The 26,594-nt window shown below is 28.3% G+C and overlaps 1 protein-coding gene across 3 annotated transcripts in view; it reads right to left on the bottom strand.

The window, feature by feature from the left end:
* LOC129959468 (leucine-rich repeat-containing protein 70-like) overlaps nt 1-26,594 on the bottom strand; it is a 212,969-nt gene that overhangs the window by 105,924 nt on the left and 80,451 nt on the right. For 2 of the 3 annotated variants that reach the window (XM_056072308.1, XM_056072307.1), the window contains exon 2: nt 15,961-16,008. The exons of the other annotated variant lie outside the window; for it this stretch is intronic. The gene's annotated coding sequence lies outside the window, so the exon portion shown is untranslated. The remainder of the gene's footprint in view (nt 1-15,960; nt 16,009-26,594) is intronic. 3 annotated transcript variants of the gene reach the window in all.

Genomic DNA, 26,594 nt, shown 5'->3' with positions numbered 1-26,594 from the left:
ACACATGAATGCTAATATTTTAAACTATAATGCTGTCTGAAACTTTTAGAATTTTTGTTCCCAAAATATGAAATGAAATATGAAGAAATCTATCAATGCAGAATGCAAAGGAAATAGCAAGAATTTAAAATAGAATCCATTCCAAGTTTTGTTTGCTTAAGGCATTTTTCCTGCGAAGTTCAAACCGGACTGTCAATATCTGTGTGATAAATCGACGGCATCGGCTTTAGATAGTCTAACTCATAGGTTTATATTGGCTATCAAGTCCTACCGGAAAAGATAGGTTATAGTAAAGGAAAATGTTTCTGAAATAGAAAGAAGGATCTCTCCAACCATTTTAGCTATGAAATCTATGTTTATACTATAAAAATGTAGATTCAACATAAATGTATTTTATCAACAAAATAAATCGTTTATGATATTTGTATCGCATATTATTGAAAATTTAAACATATTTAGCTATGTCAAATTATATTATGAAAAGATTTTTTTTCCAAATTAGATAAATAAATGCAATTAATTAATTTCAAAATATTTAAAAAATGGTTTCGTTTCGTTTATAATGAATATTTAGTCGAAAAATGCATTTGTTTTATTTGGAAAAAGCTTAGAAATTCTCGTAAGATCCGTTTAGAATTCCATTTTATTTTATTGCGATACATTGATTCTTTATGGATTAATATGATAAAATAATTTATAATTACCGCGTTTTTATAAAAATGTTTTAAAGTAAAGATATATTATTCAAAAGGAAAAAATGACATGATTTTTTTTGCATTTTTACTCATCTTATTAATTTCATTAGGTTTTACTTAATTTCTAAGTTTTAATTCTCAGAAATGTTAAAGAAAACCTTTAATTTTTACAATTTTAAAGAATTTATTAAAAGCTAAATTATCAGTATTAACATTTACAACAGCAAAACCTATAACCATTATTCATTAAGTATTCGTTATGAAAGAAATAATTTTAAAAATAAAATATTTAGTAATTAGTAATAAGATGCCTGGAATTTTTGTAATTTGAAAGTAATGCAGTCTTTTAAAATATTCTCTAATTGAAAGGTATAACGCATTTATCTTATGGATTTATAAACGTTACAAAATGTTTGGTATTTATTTTTGAATATTTTAATTTATTTACTAATCAAGTTTAAGTTTAATGAGATGACCAGTTTTTAATTCTGAGGTACAATAGAAAACTATTGAGGGATGGTAAGTAAAGAAAATCATGATTGACTTGGCGACTAAATTCTCAACTCGATAGAATTTGAAAATATTGCAATTTATTTTCAAATTTATCAGTATCTACAGGATATTGAAAGTTAGGAGCAGAAAGCTGACAAGTGTTTTTTTCCGAAATAAATCTTACATATTCTTTGAAGATGGTGTTGATATATATCTCTGGAAACTTTCATTAATAGAAATTGGTGCAAGGACCAGAAAAGCATTGCGATAATTTCCGATTGAAGATCGATTCTCTGAAATGCATTGCTATTGTTTTTCAATTCCGTTACTCATATTTCTTTTTGATGCAGTTGTAGTTACGTATTAGTGTTATGTTCAATATTGTAAATAATATTTTTGGTTGTTGATTTCTTATGCTTTATTAATACGTTTATAAGTGAATCTGTATTCTTAAAAAATTCTTTAAAAGAATATTCGACTCGTTATTAAAAATTTTATAAATCAAATAAAGAAATATATGAATAAAAACTGTTTTGCTGATCATTCTTTATCACTGAGAATAAAAAATAAAAGATTTTATTTGAAAAGAATGAGCAAATAAAACTCAGCTTCTGTTGCTTCTGTTCCATTCTGCAGTGAATACGATTTTATGTGATTTAAATGCATTTTGGATTTTAAATTTCATATTTTTTAAAGACAAACAAACTCCTTCAATTTCCTTAAAGGACAACAAATTGATATTTGGTCACGAAGCATGAATTTTTTTCAATGAAACCCGGCTGTAAGAAATGTATACACATTAAAATTTAATTTTAAATATATTGAAGGTAGTTTAATTGCTTAAAAATCTCGTTATCTATACTTATAATAAAGCTCAATGTGTGTGTGTGTGTGTGTGTGTTGGCGCTCTACAGGCCAGGTCATTTGACATACAGCAATCAAATTTGGTACATGTATACCTTAGAGGTCGGGAATGTGCACCTGGGGTCCCTTTTTTTGAAATTTTAATTAGAATTTTAGTTATTAATTAAAAACTAACTTTCCCGCCAAAAAAATCTTCCATTTTCCCCACCGCCAAATGAGTAAGGCTTCAGTTTTCTTTTTCTCCCAACAGTAATGAGGCTAGGGTTAACATTTTTCGGCGGATTATTTTAAACGATTCTGTTTATTTTCATAATGTTTTATGTATTTAAAATTAAATATTGTTAATTAATCCATGTTTCAGATTCATTCTGAAGTACTTTTGAATTAAAATAACACAGAATAAAGGAAATTAAAAATGTATAATCTGCATAACGTTACCCCAACTGGCGTAGAAAAATTCACGCATTTGCTTTAACGTAACTGGCGAAGAAAATTCACGCATGCGCATTGTTTTCTGATTGTTGACATGACAACCAATGGATGATTTAAATTATTTTTAGGTTAGTTGCATGCTTTTGTAAGTAAATTGTATTTATGTTAGTTATATATTTTTTGTATATGCTTATAGTTTTAAGTACATCGTTTTTTAAATAGTTTTTTTAACCTGTTTTCAATGATTTAAATTATTTTTAGGTTAATTGCATGCTTTTGTAATTAAATTGTATTTATGTTAGTTATATATTTTTGTGTATATGCTTATAGTTTTAAGTACATCGTTTTTTAAGTAGTTTTTTTAAACCTGTTTTCGACCGATTATTTTAAACGATTCATTTTATTTTCTTAGTGTTTGATGCATTTAAAATGAAACATTGTTAATGAATCGATCTGTTCATGATGAATCTGAGAAATTTTTGTTGACAAATTCTTGAGATATTACATAAATTAAGAAAGATATTCTTTAGTGACCATAAAGTTTAAGCGCTCAGTGACTCTATTATCAGTAATCATATTAAAAAAAATGCTTTGTTTCATTAAAAAATATTATTATATTAATTGCAAATTAATCATTTACACTTTAATTTAAAGCATAAATTCTACGAGGGGTAACAGAAAATTAGAGAGATACATATCACGCTATCACTGAAGGCCTTTATAATATTATGAGTGAATTATATGACTATCAAAATTTGAAGTTTTAAAATATTTTGCTGAAGAATCTATTAAAGTTGGAATGGCGTAAAATATTTAATGGTACGACCGGAGTATTCCGGTTCAACCTATTTAATTATTAAAATTTAAACGAACATTAAGATTGGCGAACCGGCTGGTCGCCAAAGGCGGCTAGTAATAATATAAAATCAACATATTATATTATTAAAAACCTTTGATTTAAATCGAGTTTTCACAACATCTGAATTATTTCAAACTTTGCAGATAAGTTTTTAAGTCCTGGCATTAAACAAGTATTACCTACTATTTTATATTAAATGAGCTGTGGGACAGAAAAAAATGAACTTTCATGCTTGTCGTTTAAAAATAAATTAATACATTTACAATCGAAAACTCAAAATAATTTTTTGAAGACTTATTAATATCAGTTTACTTTGTATTCTTCGTAATAAAAGATATAATACAGGTTAGACCAAATTAAAAATAATTATTAGAAATAAATATTAAGTTTAAAGCTAAAGAATAAAAAAGAAAGATGTAATGAATCCAGCCTGAAGACTATTTCAAGAGTCACCTTCAGGCAAGGATTCAAAACAGTGATTTTTTCTGTGAGGGGTCTGACTTTCGTCCAACAAACTGAATCCTCGTGACCCGAAAATCCCAGGAAATTGAGGTTTTGGAGATAAAATTAGTATCGTAAAATTAAAAATAATATACAATAACTAGTAAAATCATTTCCAAATTTTTTAAATCTACGTAAGATCACAGCAAAAACAAACAACAAAAGACTATAAAAATAGAACCAAATTCATTAAAATATGAAAGCAAAACACTTACCAATTGAAAGTGCAATTCCAAAAGACAGTGTGAGGCATAAAAACTTGTCAGTGCAATTGCACTTCGTTAAACTAAACCAAATTTAATTTTCCCTCGTTTCAAGCTAGATACGCCTACCACGTTTCTTCATAATGCATCGTCATCATAAGGAATAATTGAAGCGCCATCTATTGAGTTAAAATTCAAAATAAATAAACTGGAGGAAATCAGAAATTAGGTAAACTTTCTCTTATCAAAGCTTCTATATTGCAAAAGTTTTTGGGAAATTCATTAGTAGTTAAGTTTTTAATGAGATTATTTGTTGCTTCAATATACGAAACTTTATTATTACAATTTTTTTAAAACTGTTAAATTGTGACAATATCAAATTTTTGAAAATTTTAGAGTTTAAATTAGAATGATAATTACTAAGTTTAGTTATTTTAAAGTTAAATTCATCCCTATTTATCATAAATACCTATAAAGTTTTTCCATTAGAAATTTCTATATTTAAATCTAGATAGGTAGCTTTAAGTTTATTTTCGTTTGTTTGAGTTAAAACTAAATCTTTTGGGTAACAATTAATAACTACACTAGGATTATCTAAGTTTAACAAAATTAAGTCATCAATATTTAATTAAGTTGTGTTTATTTCTTTCTCATAATAATGTAGGAAAATATTGGCTAAAGCATTTGAAAAAGCTGTTCCCATTGGAATTCCCTTTACTTGTTTATAAAAATTAATTCCGTTAAAAAGGTAGTTTTCTTTAATATTAAATCTACATAATTCTAGCCAATTACTTTTTGTAATAATATCTCTATTTAAATATTCGTCATATATAATAAATAGTACAGATATCTGTTAATTTTTCTTGAGGTAGATTAGTGTACAAATTTTCAAAATCATAAGTATTAAGTTTATTAATATTGTTATCTTTTAGAAAATCCAAAACAACTTTGTTACTATTGATTATAAAGTTATCTTCATCTTTAATTTTATCTAGCATAATTATCAAGTATTCAAAGAAATGTTTTCCCGTATAGTAATTGTAACTGCCGGTGCTACAAGTTACGAATCTAAATTTTATTGGTTTTTTATGAAATTTTACTGCTGAAAACAAGTAAGAATAGTTTAAAGAGCAAGTCTTAATTTTAGTTTTTTTGGCGAAAGCTAGCATTCTTTTATCCAATTCGTTTTTCCCGGTACTATTTAATTTGTAAGTCTAATTAGAGTTATATTCATTAATTAAAATTTCTTTATAATAATATTTACAAATTTAACAGAAATTATTTACCGATTTATCTATTACTGTAATAATAAACCTCTCTTTTAAATTTTTTATTTCTTTTTTCAGTGATTTGTTAAAATAAATTCCTCGTTCTTTAGACATTATCTGCATTAAATTTTGTCTTAATTTCTTCTAAAATCCTTACTTTCCATTCTCTGAAACCCTCTGGAGGCCAATGGTATTTCCTAGATAATTTAGAAATAAAAATATCCAAATCTTGTCCGATAGAAATTAAGATTTTTTTAATGTTTACTTTTTCTCTCAATCTAAATTTTCTTCCCCTTTCCATTAGATCTCTTAAAGAGCTGGAATCTATAATTTTCAAATTCCCTGTTATAATATGTCCTTTGTCAGCATCTACATAATCTTTATAAATTTCTTTGTTACAATTACAATCTATTTTGATTATCTTATTTAAATTTTTGCTATAGTAATTATAGTTACAAATTATTTTCCTCAAAGTTGCTGAATAACTAAATGCTATTGAAACCATTGCATTATCATTTAAAGGTAAAAATTCTTTACTGTTGTGCATAATTTTAGGTAACTTTAGGTTTTCGAAGCAAATATCCAAAACTCTCACCACACAGTACTCTTTATTTAAATTACTTTTATTTTTAAATAGTAAATCGTTTTTTCCGATATTAAGCTTGAATTTGATTATATCTAAAATTATGAATTTAGTGAAAGAATTTTCAAATTTTCAATCTTTAAATTTATTATTAATAAACCATCTAATTATATTTTTCCTAAAGCCAAAAAGATATTTCTTAATTTTAAGAATGTTCTCATTATTATGTTCAAAGTTAAAATAATTCTGAAATTCCTCAGATATAATATCATAATTGCCGCTTCTACATTTTCCTCTCTTAAATCTCTTACTATAGTTTTCCTTATCTAGAAAGTCTTTAAAGATGTTAAGTTTGTTATAAATGCAAATGTTATCTAAATCCCTGTAACCTTCTCCATTTAACTTACTATTAAGTCCATTAGGAAACAATGTTTTTAAATTACAAATATAAATATTTTCTAAGTCTAATCTTTTGTTTAAGTCAATAATATTATCTTCAATAATGTAAATATTAATATTATTAAAATTATGACATTGGAAATGTAGTAGCTCATAGTCCAACAAACTGACCCCTCATGACCCGAAAATCCCAGGAAATTGAGGTTTTGGAGATAAAATTAGTATCAAATCACGAAAACTCAAAATAATTTTTTAAAGACCTATTAATATCAGTTTACTTTGTATTCTTCATAACAAAAGATATAATACATGTTAGATTAATGTTTGTTAAAAATAATAATAAATAAAAAGCGTCTAATTATGTCATTTTTTTATTTTTCGAGTCATTAACAAGTAATAATATTTATTCAATTCTTTGACAACAGATTTTGAAAAATTTGTTCAATGAAAAATTTTAATATTGAAAAATTTTACAACTTTTGAATATTTTCAAACTATATATATATATATATATATATATATATATATATATATATATATATATATATATATATATATATATATATATATATATATATATATATATATATATATATATATATAATTCATAAAAATAATTTTTCACTTTTTTTTAAGAAAGCTGGCTTTTGTTTTCTGAGGTTTCATAAATTTAAGACGTTAATACTTTGACATTTTTACTAATTAATAAAGATGTCTACACTCTTTTCCCATATTTAGTTTTAAAGCCATATTTAATTTAAGTGATTAAGCATAGCTTTCAATGACAAAAATCATATTTAGTACAAAATATTAATTCTTTTTAGTACAAAATGTTGCTTTAGTTTTATGTACCATTTTAGTAAAGCTAATATAATAATAATTACTATTTCTCTCTTCTTGAATCTATTATAGAATTAAAGCATTTAAACAATATATATGAGAAAATTTATTTTCTTCAATTAATTAATATTCAGACTTGAATTTAGTTAATTAATATTCAGACTTGACATTTCGTTCTTCGTTTTTAATTTAATTATATCTTCAAAATTAAATTATTTAATAATTTCCAAATAATACAAGAAAAAGGATAGTAGAATCAATGAGGGTTATTGGGAAGAATTGTTCAGACTTTGCGATTTTCTTCGGTCTAAAATGTTATTTAAGAGAATGAAAATTAGTCTTTAATTTATGTGAGTGCATAATCATATTTTCTGAAAGGTTCATCATGCAATGTTTATATTTACAAGTAAATTTATTAATTAGCCAGTCTCAGTTACAGTGAGAGATACTTGATTGTCCCGGCTCGTTCCCAGTTTTCTCAGAGGCTATGGGTTAATTGGAAACATTTATTATGACTCCCGATTATGGTAATGAAATAATTTGAAAGGAATATATTTTAAATAATAAGAGAATATTGTTTCTTGCCTCAAAATTTATTTTACCTACCGATCCCAATTGCCCCTGCTTTTTTACAGTCTTTTCAATATTCTATATCATAAGATACACATATAAACTGTTGTATAATGTGTAATATGCAATGTTTATATGCGTATTTCATAAAAAACGCATATAAACTATTCAGTACTTTTAATTTGGAATAATTCATAATTATCCAACTTTTGTTGGGGAAATTCAGGAAATGAACCGTTTTTTTAAAAAAAAGGACTGCCTTGACTAGATACGAGAAAGAAATTTATAAAATTTAGAAACTTATTTTAAAATGAATAAGGATTAATAGTTCAATTTAATAGCGGAAGTTTGATCCCCCGTTTCAAGTAGAACATTCATTCACTTTTTTAAATTAATGTATCTGACATTTACGCTGCCTGAAAAAATAATACGGGTTAAAATTAAATAAAACAGATATATCTTAAATTTAAACCTAAAATTCAAGTCATTGATATTTTAGATAAAAATTTGTGCCAAGAAATGACACGATACAGTAGACAATAAAAATGTAATACATATTTTTTCATTAACTTTACAGAGATAAAATACAGCAGTTGGAACATTTGTATTTATATCTGAGATAGAAAAAAATGCGTAGTTCTTTTGTTACAGTTTTTACATTTTATTTATTGTAGGATTATCAATAAAGAGGGTAAAATTATAAAACAAGAACCGTCAATTACCTTAGAATTAGAAAAGAGCAATTAATTTCTGAGCCATCAAAGAAAGCGATACACTTCGAGTCATAAAAGTTACGACAACATAAAACTGCTAAGTACTGCAGCAGGTGGCTAAATTCAGTTCCTAGTGATCGTCGTGTTAATTTCCTGTGCCCGAAACCATCGTTCAATAAAGCATTCTATTTGAATCTAACCTAAAGACTGAAATAGATTAAGTTAAGTAAGTAATTGATCCACTTTAGAGTTTTTAATCTGTTTTTGCTTTTGCAAAATATTTAGTAATCTAATATTTCAATGAGTCAATTGATTTCTCCCGCCATTTTAAATATCTGTGATGACACGGATTTTTATCAAAACTGTTTCACGAAAAAAAAGATGAAAAAAAAAAAAGAATTAAAAATGAAAAATTGAACAAAATTGAGTAAATAATTTTGTATGCTAATGATTATTAAGGAATTCTTGAATATTACGTTCCTTATATCTTCATATCTGACAGATGGCGTATTAATCCTTAATATATTTTTCGTACGCCGGCGTCCTGGCCTAGGGTTAGCTCGTTTTCCCCGTGGTCTGCGCGTCCCGGGTTCGAGTCCTGGCTCGTGCAGAGTTGTTCTTCAGCCTGTGTTCCATGTGTGAGGTAAGTGAAAGAGCCCATCCCCTATAAAAAGGGGTTGTGCAAGCGCGTGTGTGCGCGTCATCTTTTTATGAGCTAGAAGTCGGATTTCTGCCCTCGGGTGCTCAGGTGCTTTTACCCTCCGAAGCTACCGCAACCCTCTTTCCGTGGTCCCACGGACGCGACTTCATCATGATCATGTTTTAAAGATATAATGGCATTTTGATTACTTACTATTTTGAAGTTACATGAGAGCTACCGTAATCAGCTATTTTGATCATGCAGTTACAATAAGATTAATTCCTGGTTCTATAATCCAATCTACAAACCAATAAACCTCATAAACTTGCACGAGTTTTGGCTTACAAGTGTAAGTGCGTTCCGGAACAAACTTAGCGTGTGTCAGTAGGCCAAATTAAAATAAAAGTATTTTAAAATATACCTTTATTAGTATTCTAAAAAGCAGAAAATAACTTTATCAAAAATGTAGAAATTAAAACACAGTTTTTTTTTTTGGCATTTAATAACATATTATTGTTAGGAATCTTATGGAATCCTGTAACGAGTTTTTCACAACTTCACAGCAGATGACGTTCATCATATGGAATCAAAATTTAATTAAAATTTATCGGTAACCAATAATTAAGTTCTAAAAATGTTAAAATATTGATTTACATTAAGATCTAACATGTGTGCAAAATTTCAACATTCTAAGGCATTAGGAAGTATTCATCTTTATGAATACAAAATTCCATCTTTATAAACATGAACTTTAACCTCTGATTACACTCAGATTTTGTAACTTATATTAATTATAATTTTTAAACAAGAATTGTAAAACTACTCATAAAATGGAAGCATAAAATGTCAATTTAAACACTTTAGGCTTAATAAAAATAAACTTATTTCTTTTCTCTTGATAGATGAGATTCTATCAAAAGGAGTCATACCATAAGAAAACATTTGTGGGCTCTGCGCTTTGATGGATATGCCATTTTTCGCACCAACATGTGTGCATATGAAGTGTGGAAACATGTGATAATAATTTTGCTAAGGGATCTAACAAAGTTTTGAGCATAGTGAGAAAGAATTCCATTCATCCTCTTGTTAATTCTGTTAAGACATAGCCTATTGAACCAACGAGATCGGTTTTTCTGAAACACATGAACTAAACTCTTAAGCGTCTATGTGCAAGAAAATATGATAATCAAGCATACATATTGAGTGTGAGAAAATATGATAAACATGGAAGAATATTAATTATAAGAAAATGTGATGAGCATTTTGCTTGGAAAAAAGAAAGGTTTTGAATGTTGAGAGAAACAGCAATTTCCGCTGCTTTATTGTCTATTTCCTGAGATGCAAAGTGATCTAAACAGAAACTTTTATGAGCTAATGAAAAAGGCTTTTCTGATGGACCTAGTTTAACTATCTGTTTTAATTTTTAATTTATATATTAATAAAAAGTGAATATGATTGCTGCTGATTTATTCCGAGATTATTTCCGCATACAACTCGATTTCAGAATCACTTTTAGATTTGAATTTTATCTTGCATTTCGTTTTAATATTATAACTTGACAATGTTACACCAGATGTCTGAGTGAAAATAGGATAACTTCGAAATCTAGAATTTCGTCTTTTTTCTCGAATTTTTGCACACATTTTTCATATCGTGTCCCTTTCGTGTTTGCTTTATTAGTATTTCAGACGCATTAGGACCAAGTTGAGAAGCTTCAGGTATTAAAATTAAGATGATGCTATGTAATAATTTGTTGTCTCCACTGTGGTTAATAAAGAAATGAGCGATGGAAAGGAATTTGGAGTGTTTAATATTGCCAGAAGAATCTTTGGAAATAATGCTAAGTGTCTGCATTCGCAGAAGCCAGGATGCCGAAATTTATTGGCCAGTGATGAAGAAGACGAGATCCTCAAAATCTGCACCAGTTCCAACTTGTATAGCCTGGGAATACCTCTTAAAGTTATTGATCTACGGCTTAGACAAGATTGCTTGGATTCTTTGGGGATGGAAGAAATAATTCCACAGTTGCTAGGAAAAGAACAATCCCTTTCAAGGACATCTACAGTGAATCAAATTGGGGAGGGGAGCTCGTAAATGGAAAGATAATCAGAGGAATGACTGTAACATTATAGTGACGAACGCATAGGTGAGTCTAGTTGTACTTTTCCGTTACATGATACATCTGACGAACATGAAACGTTGAAGGTGACTCAGGAGATTGAGGGTACGGTTCTTCAAAACTAAAGCTAGTAATTTTTGTCATGGTAAAAGTCTAAGGGGTAAAAGGCCTAGTATTTTATTGGTAAACTCCCTCATTTGTATGAAAATGGGGAATTTCAGGTATCATATCTGCGTACGATTGCAGGGGGAGAAACATTCACAACCCAAACATGGCATAAAGAAGCTTTTTTAATGTACAAGGTATCGAATTTAAATTCCTTATAATGAAAATCGTGAGGAAGTTAGCATTTCTGACAAAAATGTAAGCTTTTTTTTTAGATTTTGAGGTTTGCGAATGTTAAATATTCCATTTTTTGTGTTAGTTAGTTTTTGAATAGTTTTGCATATCTTTCTTCATAATAAAGAGTTAATAATTTTGTAGATTGTGTTTTCATTCTTTCAAACTTTGTTTATCTTATGTTTCTTGGGGGATTTCAACTGGTTTTAACTCAAATAGCAAAGTTACCACCTTCCCAGGTTTCCGCTGTTGCTTTTATTGCTTTAACATATAAAAGTTCGTTTAATTTGTCATGTTTCCAAAATTTTAAAATTAGATTTAAAGGCTAATGGTTTATGATGATTTTGAAGTATTTTCATATACTGCTAATTTGCAAATCAGCTGAAAGAAAAGAAAAATGTGGCAAAGTTGTTTTAGTTAAGATCCCATATAATTGAAATGCTTTATTAGTTATATATAAAAAGTTACTTTAAATAATTCTTTAATCATAGATCCAAATTTTTATTAATGTGTAATGCTATCAACTTGTTATATGTAAACAGAAATTAGATTCCTTGTAGAAGTATTCAGATTAATCAGCCTTCGAATTTGTACATAAAAAATCTAAAAATTTTCTGAGCATAGTGATAGAAGACATTGTACTTGGGTCACAGTTTTTTTTTTTGTCAAAAATTATGTTCTTAAATTTTTAAAGACAATTTATGTAAAAAAATTTCTAAACAATAAAATAAAATCAACCTTCTGAAAAATAAAAAGCATTTTTTGATTTGATAAAAAGCAAATTTGATTTTTACCAAATACTTTGCATCAAACTTTATACACTTTGTGCTAATTATAAATCAGAATGGTTTATAGTTTTGTATAAATAATTTTATATAACACTGGCAAGGATTTCCTTTACGATATTTTTAATTACTTTCAAAATGTACGTAGTTTAAAATTCGGCATTTAAAAAAAATGTGATGTTTTTAATTTCAAATCTTTTTAACTTTATAGTGCAGCCGTATTAATCAAATATTTTAATTCATCATTAAAAGAGGATTTTAAAAACATAGTCAAACATAAGAGATTGACTTAAGCTTGTGTCTAAGTACCGTAAGATTAGTGCTTTTTAACCAATAAGCACATCGTAAAAATAAGTATAAAAATAAAAGAGAATTAAAAAACAATAGTGGTACAGTAGCTCAAAGTAGAAAAGGCAAACTTTTCATTTATTTTTAGTTAATTGAATATTTAATTGATTTTTATAATTTGAAATCTTGATAGCATTCTTTTTCTATTACATGTGAGCAAAATATTGTTGAATTCGATGCATTTGTTTTGAAGAAGACGTGGAACTTACACACTCCCAAAATCACAATGACATGTATTTATACTAAGTTTTTCGTTTTTGTATTCATTATACACACGACTAAACAGCAAGCCAATTAATTCACTGACGAATTCCATTCCTACTCTCTTATTGCCTTGACTCCTTTTTGATATCTTAGTCACGTACAAATCTTTTTATCGGCGCTTTGACGGATTTCGTTCCAAATTTGGCACAGAATTACAAATTTTGGTGTAAGGAACAAATTTCATTAATGTTTCTCTTTCCAGTATTTAATTATAATATTCGTAGACGGCAGAGAGATATAATTCCTGAAATGTTATCTATAAACTGAGGGAGAACTGAAAAATGAAAATTCTTCAAACTCTCGAGGTCGAATTTTTGGCTGATTACAATGCTTTTTATATACAATGTACGCAATAAATTAATAATTTAAATTATTCAATATTTTTTTGTGAGTGAGTTTTTATGAAATACCACGTTTTTAAATGAAATAATATTTAAATTTCCCGGATCATTAAGATATTATCAATTTTTTAAATTTGGGAAAAATTTCAATCTAGTAAAGTGAAAATAATTTTAAAAATGAGAGAACAATAGTCATTCTGCTTCAAAAATTACTTATATATGTAGAAAACTGGAGTATTACATGATGAAATTTATTTATTTTTTGTGATTCCCAATTTACTGTAATTATTTCTTTCTACAGTTCAACATAATAGTTTTAAGGTTAATACTTAAAAAATATTGATTTGGGAAAAATTTTCATTTTTCGATTCTCTTAGTAAGAAGATAAAAGCATTCTTCTTAATAACGATATTTATTCAGAATTTATATATAAACTGCCTTATATATACTTATATATTTAATATTGCCTTTCTTTATATATATATATATATATATATATATATATATATATATATATATGGCTCCAAAGTTATTAAAGAGAATGTTCGCTATGTTTTGCAGTTTTGCAAATACGTAGTTAATAGTTGTTTGCCTTAAATACTTATTTCTTCTCGTATATTTATAGTGTCTACTTCAAATTTTATTATAATGTTTTACTGTCATATTATCATGTATTCTATTTTCGTATAATTCTCTCGAGAATTCTGCATGTTATAAGACATAAAGAAAGAAAAAAACACGAAGAAATTTTAGATTAAAACAATACTCGTTATATCTTCGCGAGATCCATGTAACTGCAGCAAAAGACCAACTGATTAAGAGGGTCTGGTGTATTTTAAACCCTATCTCAAAGATAATATGTCTTTCCACAAGTATAAATTGAAATTTTCAGCAGGATTGCTGACTCGAATGTTATTATCGGGTATGTCACCTGATACAGTTGTCCGTCCTAAAATACTATTAATATTGATTCAAAACCGGACATCAATATAACTACATCTGAGAAGCTTTTAATGAAATGGGTAATCGCGAAACTGGAGATCTTACCGTTAAAATACATCGGTTCTATAGCGAGAGTCTCAACTGCGGTTTGCAAGTCATAACTTCAGTACTATGATAATAATTACTGCAAGGAAGATTGGCAATTCGTAAATAAATATTATGCCAGAAGAAGAGCTACATGGATTTGATTTATGGCTACAAGATATCTCCAGCCTTCTTTAAATGCTTATACTCATGTATTCAGCCATTTTCTCTTTTATTGTTTATATTATTTTCTTAAATTTGTATCTTTTGATATATCGTAAAACTTAACTGGAAAAAAAAGAAAAACAAATGAATGATAGAAATTTTCTTAAACTTCTATCTTTTGATATACAGGGTGGTTATGATTAAAGTTCCACTTTTAAAATGGTCATAAGAGGAAAACTACTGGACTAAATATTATCAAACTTGGTAATGTTTTAAAGGAGTATATGAGAATTTCTTTTCCACCAAAAAATGTTCAAAAACCCACCACCAGGGGGAAATGGCGCTGTATGCAGTATTTTTAGACAAAATAGGCTGTTTAATCGTTTCTGAAACATATTACAAAGCATGTTCAATGTGGCGTCCACCACTTTTCTGAAAGCAAGTTAAATAGCATTACTGCATTCTCAACAGTAGCTCTTAGCATATCAGGGGGAATGTTACGCACTTGTCGGTGTATCGCATCTTTTAGTTTAGCCTAACTGATTAGACTATCATCATAAAACAGTGCTTTTGAGATAATACACATTGATCATGCTTTGTAATACGTTTCAGAAATGATTAAGCGCTTTTTAAACCGATGTCTTAATGCCCTATTTTGCCTAACAGTACTGCATACAGCGCCAGTTTCCTCCTGGTGGTAAATGTTTAAACTTTTTTTTTTTTTTTTCTTTTTGCGGAAAAGAAATTTCCATGTTCTTCTTTGAACTATTACGAAGTTTGACAACATTTCGTCCAGTAGTTTTCCTCTTACGACCATTTAAAAGTGGAACTTTAATTTCAACCACCCTGTATTATAAAACTTAAATGGAAAAAAAAAAAAAAAGAATGAAAGATATAAAATCTTGATTTAGTGAAAAATGACCTGAAAGTTCAGTTAATTCAGTTATATTAACCACCACATTTTAAAACAACATTAGAGCTATTTTGGGACTGACCTTGTAATTTTGAACAGCGGTCAGATGACGAGGGTGGTATCTGAGCTGGCACGTCCGTCTCCAAATTTCAGCGCCAACGATTGGACCCTACGGATTTAAAACACACCAAACCCGCTTACAAGACGGTTCTTCAGTGGAATCGGATTTCGAACTTGAACTACTGTTCCGAAGCCGAGACATTACCACCAGCTCTCGCTGGCCGGCCCCGAATGCAGTGAAAATCAAATACTTGTTTTATTTAACATCAGAATCTTTAAGCAGAATTAATAATATTATTAAAAATTATCGTAACGTAAAATATTCATTTAATTAAATACCAGAAATATATATGATAGAAAAACATAGTAGAATAAAAAAAAGTTTTTCAACTAGAAAATAGTTCAATGAAATCAGTGTCTTAATATATTTTTCTCCCAAATTTTGCTTATTTTGATGGTTATTTTGATTATTGGTTTCAATCTTTTCTATCCTCTCATTTTAAGGAAAAAAAAAAGAGTAGAAACAAACAAAAACACTTACTTATATCATCGCAATAGGATCCATTTCTTAAATTCTCCCATTTATTACCTGCAAAAGGAACTAAAATTAGAAATATTTTACAAAATTTCAAATTTAAAAATATTAATGACCATGCAATCAAAAGCATATTCTTACATGTATAAAGCACTTTGTGGACTTTTATACTTCAAAATTAGGGTTTTTTTTTTTTTTTTTTTTTTTTTTTTTACTGAAAACTGAGTCATTTTGTATTTCAGGGCGAATTCTGATTATCCTACGCATTATGCGAGTTAATTATCATCAGCTGTTAGAGTTCATACAAACTGCCTAATGTTCATATCACCATCTGACCACAGCCGAAAGTTACGTCCAAAAATAGTATTTTTTTTATTAAAAAAACACTGTACAAATCTCACCAAACATTATGTATTTCGCTCTATATATTGGGCCGCGGTGGTCTGGTAGTAAGGTCTCGGCTTTGGAACCGGAGGGTTTCAGGTTCGAGACCCGATTCCACCGAAGAACCGTCGTGTAAGGGGGTCCGTTGCACGTTAAATTTATCCTGACCAAACGTCCTCCCACTGGTGTGATGTGGCGAGGGGGGTGCCAGCTCAGGTGTCGTCCTCGTCATCTGACCGCGGTTCAAAATTACGAGGTCCGTCCCAAAATATCCCTAGTGTTGCTTCAAACGGGACGTTAATATAACTAAACTAAAACTAAACGCTCTGTATAAGTATATAGTTCCTTTCGTCACATTTGAACAAATTCATTATTGTTTAAAACGAACATTTCATAAAACCAATTGTATTTTTTAAAGCTAATAAATATAAAATTAAAAGCTCTATGATTCATCATATCATGCTGAGATGCATATAAAAGTTATTATAATTAGCACAAGAAATTACAATTAAATTAATTTGCTAATAGAACTGCTTGTTTGTTCCTACTGATCAAAGAAAAATGAGCTATTTACTTTCGCGAAACAAAAGAGTTTTTAACTTTTGAGATATCAGACGAATAAATTCCTTGTTATCTAAAATTTTTTTCCTTAGTTGGAGGAAAATTTAATGAAATAGAATTAAAAAATGAGAGAAAATAAAATATATTTCGCATTGATAAAAAATTTGCATAAGTTGGGAAAAAAAAAAAGGAAAAAAAAAATTCTCCGTAACTTTATCATTACCGTTTCAGCATTCCGCTCACCATGGCAACGGTCTTAGACTAAATTGCATTCAATCAGCGAAGAGGTAAATTTGGGAGTTTAAATTTACTTCAAGAAATACAGTTCAACATTGAATTTAAAATAAGCAAAGTTATTTAATGAAGTTTGAAAAACATTCAATGCATACATATTTAGAGTGTGCAAGCAAAATACTCGTTCCCTCAAGTGTTATATATATACGATTTTCAATAATTATAGCCGATCAAAAAAACAATTTGAGGCAGTACCCCTTTTGTTGATTCTCTCCTATAAAAGCAATTAAGAGAAAAAATATCACAAAAACAGACGTTTCGTGTTTACCACCTGAAGACCCATTTTCAATATAAAATTTCGATTTTTCTCGAGATGATGATCTTTCAAACTATTGAGAAGATTTCATATTTTATTTCTTAATTGAAGAAATTTTCTATTATTATCGTTCTAGTTCTATTCATCCTTTAAAGTGAAGATTATCAGTAGAAACAATTTGAAGCCAAATGTTATTTCTTCCCGTACTTTTTGTTCCGTCTTTTCAAAATTTGAACTTTGTAAATAATTTGATAGGATGTTATCTTAGTTTGGATTACTTTTCTTTGTGAATAATAAATAAATATCAAATTAAATTTATTTATTTGAATTTCAAATTTTGCTTGGCACAGCATTTCTCACTACGATGTAAATATTTTTTGAGATTTCAGACCAGAGATTTTAAAATTCTTTTAATAACTGCTTTAATATTTGTAAAAATAGAAATTGGAAATAGATTTTACACTATATTTCTGGTTCATTAGAGTTCTATGGTTGTGTATTCCAGATGGCAATATGAAAATCAGTTGGTGTGCATTAAAAGAAGTTTAGTCGTGGGATAATGGAAGATGAAGTTTTATCCTTCGAATATTCCGGAAACGCGGAGCAGAGAAGAGAAAAGAACACTCAAGATTACTCAAGGAATGGCACTTGCAGATACCTATAACGTACTAGTAGACAGAAAATCGCTATTCAAATAACAGCACAACAGTGCTGTATGTAAAATAACTGGACTCGCTTTGAAACAATTCAAAGAGAGAAGTGAATTAGAAATCTGTAAAGGCGTAACAATTACGCATAGGATATGAAAATTTCCAGTAGGATCTATACCTCAGTTCTTACTACAGATGTTGCACAATTCTTGTATTTTCCAGAACCTTCATTTTTGTGATAAAAGTCATCAATTTTCAAACAAATTGATACTTTGTACAGCTGGGAATTAAAAGTATGCCATTCTATATCTTAGTATTTACTACAAAATGTTATTGTTCCTTCCCTTTTTCACTTCTGGAATAAATTTGTACCGTTGTCCACATTTAAATTTTCCTCATTTTAATTTGTATCCTATAAAAATAATGCAAAAAATACCAGTATCAGGAAGACCTAGCTTTGCTCGGCACTTTTTTTTTTTTTTTTTTTTTTTTGTAAAATGTTGTTTTTTCGAAGAAACTATTTAGATATCAATCACGTATTGGTTACATATGGATATTTTTCAATCGTATCTACATCTGAACTGGTCATTTAAATAAAAAAAATCATGAATACACTTAGTTTAACATGTTATTCGAATTGGCTTACACAATTGCATTGCTGCTGTTGAATGTCAGCCGAACGTATTCGCATTCGGATAATGTCATATAGCGCCATCTCACAAAATTTTGAGGTACTAGTAGCTTATCATCCTATGGCTACAATGCAAGTATCACAAAAATTTGCGAGATGGCGCTGTATGACATTGTCAGCATGAGAGTAGATAGAAAAAGGCTCTTATAGTTAGTTATAAAAAATGTGTGTGTGTGTTTTTGTATGTAAAATCGCATTTTTTCAGGAAAGACACTTATATAGATAAACTTAAAAGTATTCTACATATTCAAATGATATATGAAATAAAACTAAGATATTATACTAGCGTTTTAGTCTTTCGCACTATTTTAACGTTTTATATATATCACTGAGAAATTTATATTTGGGAGAAATATTTATTTATATAATAATTGGATAAATATAATATATTTACCCCCGTTTTGTTCGTGCATCCCATATAAGAAATACAAACAATTTTTTTTTTGTCACCTCTTTCCCATATACAAATAACATACAAAATAACAAAAAAATATTATCATAACTTTTATAGTCTTTAATTCTACATACAATAAGGAAAATACCAGCAACATATTTCCAATAAATAAAATAAGCAAACTGTACAAAACTCCCCAGAACTATTTCAAACGCAGTAAGTACTAAACTTCAAGTGATAAATAAGAACCCCACACAAAGGAGTAGACCGCTTTGAACCGTGACTTCGAAACACTCTTTGCCACCTGCTTCAAATATTGCGCTTAAAAAACGAAAGTACCAGCGCACAGATGTTATCAATCGCTACTTTCTCACCTCCGTTGTCGCTTCTTTTGAAGTTTTGACGAGCTCGCATCATGCTGGGAATATTGTAAAAATGCCGGGGGGTTCATGTTCCCAATAACTCAATCTCTTGCTTTGTAAATTCTACGATGAGAAATTTCTGAAATAGAATGTTATAGAGTATTTTATGCGCTGACTTTTAAAATGTAAAGATCCAGGAGTTGGAAAGTAAGGGTATAATAACCCAACCACGAGAACTATTTAACATCAGATACTTACATTTCCTTCAGAAAATATATTCAAGAAATTAACCTGTAACACATTATATCAAAACTTAAATAGCAAAAAAAGGTAATCAAAATGTGAAGGCTGAAGAAAAAAAAGATCTACAAAAAATGCACTTGATATTTTAATTAGAAATACATAGACTAATTTTTACCAATAATTCTTGTATAGTTACAAAATTAGGGCAATATTTCATTGTTAGCTTCTTAGTATAGCTAAGAAAATTTAGCAAATATTTTAGGTCCATTTTCTTTTAACTATTGGGGTGCATAATTTTATATGGATATACAATTTTGGTTTAATGCTATGAGCAAATTCAATTAATAAGCTTGTTTCTTTTTGAGATGTATTATTAAACATAGAAGATTTGAAATTTTGTCAAATTTTTAAAGATTTTCGAAAAATTTCATATTTTGAAAAAAAAACGTGCTGTATAAATCTTATATTAGTAGCTTCAAATACAGTCACTTATTTGATAAATTTGAAAACTATCCAAAATCAAAATTAATAAGTAAAAGTTAAGAATTCATGCCAGGTTATGAAACCAGGCTTCCATAAATAGATGGCGAGACATCCCATTCTATATCAATAATGAAAGTAAATTTCGTAATGTCTACCTTTAAATTATTAGATATATGCCTCTTCCATAGCCATATATTATATATATGGCTATATGGTATTTCCGAGAAAATGCATTTGGCATATATGCATGCATATAGCTGAACTTATTAGCTAAAGACAGGAAGAACTATTGGATAAATTATACAAAGAAAGAGATATAGAATATATGATTGGAAAAATGAACCATTTCATTTTTATGAGTAAGTTTGTAAGTATTGTTCCCTATTGCTTTAGCATCATCATATATTTACCCTTCCATGAGTTATTGTATATGATCCTTGGTGCATTCAAGTAGATTTGGTTTTAATCATATTTCAAGTAAAAACCCACCAAAGCATTTGAAAATTGATTATTAATGACACTGATTGAGTTTGGGAAATCAATAAAAAAGATTAAAAGGTAAAGAAGTGAAATACTTTGGACTCTATTCAGTTTGTTTCTTAGCAATTTAATATAAAGAGGCATGGAATTGAATCGCATAGGAGGATTCAAATTGAATGTCTGCTTTTTAAAGTTTCGCTGTGCAATAAGAATTTGGTCTATATATTTGAAATTTGCATATATCACGATTTAATATATTCAAGTTTGTAATAGAAGCAGCATAATTTTTCAATATGGGTCCCTTTTGCTACATGACACAAGCAAAGCTTTCTGCATCATATCCTTTGAAATCATTGACGATGTCAATCATGGAGACATTCCTGAATAACTTCTAATCTCACAAATGGTTGGTCACTCAGCTTACAGAAAAGAAGAACGCCTTTTTTGGTCATCTTGATACTTAGATCGAATTACATATCATTTCTTTAATAAGGAATTTGTAACAGGTTGGGTGTACAGAGTGTTCCAAAAAATGAAACAAGTGTTTATTTTCTTAATTATTGCAATTAGATCATATACTTCCAGTTGCCAAGTTTCATCAAATAAGATAGCAAAATGTATCAAAATATTTCAGATTCTTTAGAAGGAGATGAAAAAAAAAAATTAAACGAGTAAGAAAAAACTTCTCGATCGGACGAAGAAAAAGTCTATACTTATTATATAATTTCAATGGTGTAGTTGGAAACGGCTAGAGCTTGTTATATGCTCCGTTAATTAAATGAAAAATAGCGGAATAACATGAACTGAAAATAAAGAAAGGCTTAAAATCTATTTTTCGAATCCAAAATTTCAATGAATGAATTTTAATTAAAAAAGTATTTTTTACTCAGAAAAGTTTACTCATTTCATTTATTTCTTATATGTGTTACAAAAAATTATAAACGAAACCGAAATATATATATACGTTACCATAACGTAATTTAATTATTTCATCAAAAAGCTATTAGCGAAATAACTACTCAAGTCAATTAAAGCTTGCAATAACAATTAAATTACTAATTATTCTATAAATTAAATAACGATAGACGGTTAAAATAAAACTATGCAATTTAACTACAATACAAAATTTTATTTTTGCAGAAACTCAATAAAATCATCTACTAAAACAATGATTATTAAAATGGTACTTGTAATAGAATAGAACATTATTTTTAAAACAAACAACTTTTTAAATACCTTGTTTTGTACACACAATTTTTAAATATCTGACTTAACAGTCTTTTTAGATACAAAATTTTAAAACGATTTTATATATTGGAATAATAGTAGCTAAAACCATTAATTATGATTCTTCACAATGGATGTAAATTATTATTCTACGAAATGACTAGTTAAACTCAAGAATACAAATGAGTTTCATTTTTGAACTGATTTGATCAGTTATTTCATGAAAAAAACTTGTTATTCTACGAAATGATGATTTTCATTTTTTAATGATAGCATTTATCATGAAATGAAAATAAATAAGACAAATGAGAAAAATAAAATAAAAGTGAGTAAAATAAATAAATAATACAAGAGAAAACGAAAGCTAATATTTTAAAAAATCCTTGTGATGAATAATAATACGTGATGATTCGAAGTTTTATCTTGTGATAACTTACTCAAAATATCAGAAAATTCATGATGAATCTTATCCCATAACAAATACAACAGATTTAAAATCCCTATTTATTAAATATGCCAATATTTTCTAAACGAATCATTTAAAAACCTTGCCCTTGTTCAACTTTGTGTCCGTCCATTTTTTAAAGAAACCAGCTGCGAATACTAAAAATGATGCCAGTAAATCATGAATCACTCGATCTCGATTATCGTTTGGTCCTTCCAGTTCCAGTTCTGCTCGAGCTAATCTCTATACGATACGCGCAAGAGTTTTCACTTTTCAGTCGGGAACTCGAGCGAAAACTTTAAAAAGCTAAAGCGATCTCCGTTTGAAATTGACACTTTAGCAAGTGTTTCAGCTTCGATAGTGCGGAAATGCATTTATTTCCTCGCTTACTCCTTAACTTGTATCGAAGGGTTGCTGGAAATTCTTCATCGCCGCTCTCGCAGCTGATAGATTCGTAAACTTTATACAGATCTAGTGTGTATCTAAATGAAACATATACCAGTGCTTCAATAATTGTAAACAATGTGATATGTTTGTTTATTTCCTTACACGTTTTCACTTCATACAATTTTATAATATTTCTTCAATCTTTAGATTACTTGTTTCTGGAATATCAGCTGTCTTCTTTATTTTATAATGAATATGATGATAGCTTTATGCCTACAGGTGATATTCATTTAATAAAGAAAAAAAAATCAATTTTCACCTCTTGATTAGATTTGACTGTGGTAGAATTCCAAAGACTATATTTTCAGAAACTATTAGCTATTATTTAAAACTAATTGTCCCAGTCGACAGGTTTTGTTAGCTTGCTCATCTATGGTTACATTGAGGCGATGTGAGATTCCCCGGTATTTAAAAAGAGAGAGAGAAGCTCTTTTCTAAAAAAAAGCAGAAGCAATTAATCAAAGCATTGCGCTGACAGGTTTAATGTTTCGAACTGCCCAGAATGGACGAATCTAACTCGTCTCTAGTGCATGAAATAGTTTCGGTTTTTAAGGGGAGCTTTACCTCACACCTTTAAAGAGAGTTTTACATCAGCTGGAAAAGAATGAAATCAGCATTTGGGATCGCCTATTTTCCTTTTCTTTATTTTAAATAAAAGTAGGTGCAAATGAAGGCAGTGTTTTGTATGTAAAGTGATTCAGTAAGAAAATGAGCAAAATTATGAACGAAGCAATTAAGATATATATAGATAAGCAATTCGAGGGGAGTAAAATCTTAATAGCTTAATGGTAAGCAACAGTACCAGCCCACATACTAAGAAAAATATTTACTGCTACAGTTTCTGCTTCACACTTGTAAAAGCTAAAACGAATGCTCATTATAGAGCTGTAAAATATTTTCGCACATATTTCGGAATATTTTTTTCCCCCGCAGATATTCGGAATTCTCCCTTTTTTTTGTACTTGTATAATTCTTTTCGTTTGTATTTTTTGAATCTGAATATCCTCTTATATTTGTATTTATGCTTTTATTTGATATGGTTTCCTACTGGAAACTGAAAATAATATGTTTCAAATAGTAGATTTCATTGTTGACTTACAATCTGAAATCGTCTCTTAGAATTATTTGCTTTCCGAGGAAACAAGGCACTTGGTGGGAAACAACTTTTACAGAAATATAAACTTTTAGTGCTTTCTTGTCTTTTTATAAATGCTCAATACACTATCAAGGTGAATTATCTATACAAGTTAATTATTCAGCTACATGTTAAATTATGCTATGTATTATCTTTATTTTACATATATTTCTTTGAATAGGAAATGTATTTGATGTCTTGCCTTTTTTACAATTTCAATGTTTAGGCGTTTCAAGGTAGTATCTTTGAAATATGAACTGCCCCTATGATTTATCTTAATATCTTAAACGTTAAAGAAGATATCCATTTCATATTAAAAAAGAATTTGAACTTAGAAAATTTTGAAATTATCTTTTAAACAAATGTATACATAAAATAATATTATACACCTTTTTTGCGACATATCTATGCGACCCGAAATTTAAAAAAAAGAAGCGTTTAATTTAATGTTTAAAATATACCAAATTTAAAAGCAGCAATAATTAATTATGCAGATCTTTTTAAAATCAGATAGGCCTTTACTTTCTTTCCTGATGGTAAATTATTACTAGTTAGTTAAGTTTTCATTGAAATTGTTTTATTATCTGTCGCTTGCCTAAAATTAAACTTCCCTTTTATAAATGCGCGATTGTATTGAAAAGAGATTTTCTATAAAATTTATGAGAAACATAAAAAACAACTGAAAGTCATGATATTGATTTCCTCAGAGAATCAAAATAAACATAATTTTTAGGTAAGGACAATATACTACCAATTTATTTATATTACATAATTGATACAAAATTAATTTCAAATAAATATTCTTATTATACATTTTTTGCATTTTAAGAAGAAAAATTTTCTAAGAATCAAATTATACTGTTAAGCAAAAAAATGGTATGTGATCTCAGGTAAATATATATGAGATCAAAATATTTAAAATGAAAACTGATTTAATTTACAATATTCTAAAAATTTGCGAAAGATGATTTAATAGAAAAAGAAATTTGAATTTCTTTGGGTTCATTCCATGACATTTTTTTTTTTTGCTTTATTGTTGAGCTAAATTTAGCACAAAATTCAGCTTCAAGCATATAACGAAAAAAGTAAATGACATGATTTTTATGTCTTTTAAAATAGCTTCTTTATCTCTTAATTTATTTTTTTAAAACAATAATAAAGAAGCCATGAAATGCAGATGATATAAAACTCACTTTCATTATATACCGACTTTTTAGCATAAAATTCAACTCCAAGCATTTAATAAAAATTTAAATGACACATTTTAATATCGTTTAAAATGGTTCTTTATTTCTCAATTTATTATTTCAAAACAGTGATAAAGAAACCCTGCAAAGTTTACTTTGCAGTCTTTATTTTCCTTACAATGAATCAGAACAATTTACCAAGAATGCAAAGTCTTAAAAGGGATCGATTATACGATGAAATCAGGAAGAAAGGAAGAACAAGGGAGCCGAATCTCACCAAAAAAGATAAAGAAGCCTGCCTTTTCACACTCAGCAATTTTCGAACAAAGGACTGCATTTGCAAAATCCAGACCTTTCACATATTATTCATCTTTGTTGCTTTAGTCATTAACTTCGAACTTCTATTCCATTAAAGATTTGAAAATGTGAGTAGGAAAATGAAAATTTTGAAATCATCTGAGAATCATGTCAAGAACTGATAATAAAAACTCATTTTTTTCGACGAATATATCTTGGAAACGAATCTATTTTCCCCCTGAATGTTTTAAAATGAGTCTTATCAGATGGAATCATTGAGTTATTTCTTTTATCCTAAAAGTTTTCAGAGAGCCTTTCTGAAATCTTTTATTTCGGGAATTAGATAAACTTCATAAGAGTCTTAAATAATAATAAACTAATGTATTTAAGTAAAAATTTTCTAATCTTTCATGTGGACTGCTACACTAAATAGGATCATAAAGAAGAGTAAAGTTGCAGATAATTGAGGTCACCTTCTTGACTCAAAGTCTTCAATATTTGTAAACAAACAGCTGTAAAGTATAAAATTGGTTTAAAATATTTCATTGAAACTTCTTTAATTATAATAGTTATTAAATATTTTACCTAGTCAGTGTTTAATTTTGATATCTACTTTCCAATTTTAGGATTACGACAAAATGTTTTCGAAAAGTACTAAGGTTATTGAAATGCTTTTTTAGTTGAAAACGGATCATCAAGAGAAAAGTTCAGTTCAGCAGATCCTGAACAATAAATGAAATGTTATTTATTTGTTTGTCATCAATTTAAGGTCTTTTCCATACTTACTTGTCAACAATACACAATTTTTGTCAACTAAAAAAGGATCCAGTGGAGAATTTTATGAAAGTCTGATGGAAATGTATTTATTTACTTATCATTACCCTAACATTTTCTGAAGTATTTATGAATAGTAAAATAAAAAAATACTTCTAAATATACAGCAATAAGTATCCAACATTTCAATGTTGTGTTGTGACTTATGGCACTTTGTTATAAGCCCACTAACAGTTATCTGTTAGCGATTTAAGACGAATGGGCGTCTCTTGTTTCTTCAGTAGCGCCGACTAGGCCTAAGAGTGCGACTTAGCTACTTCATGCGTCACA

The sequence above is a fragment of the Argiope bruennichi genome, chromosome X1 (genome assembly GCF_947563725.1).
Source record: "Argiope bruennichi chromosome X1, qqArgBrue1.1, whole genome shotgun sequence".
In the NCBI taxonomy this organism is placed as follows: Eukaryota; Metazoa; Arthropoda; class Arachnida; order Araneae; family Araneidae; genus Argiope; species Argiope bruennichi.
This window is presented reverse-complemented; position numbering and strand designations above follow the sequence as displayed.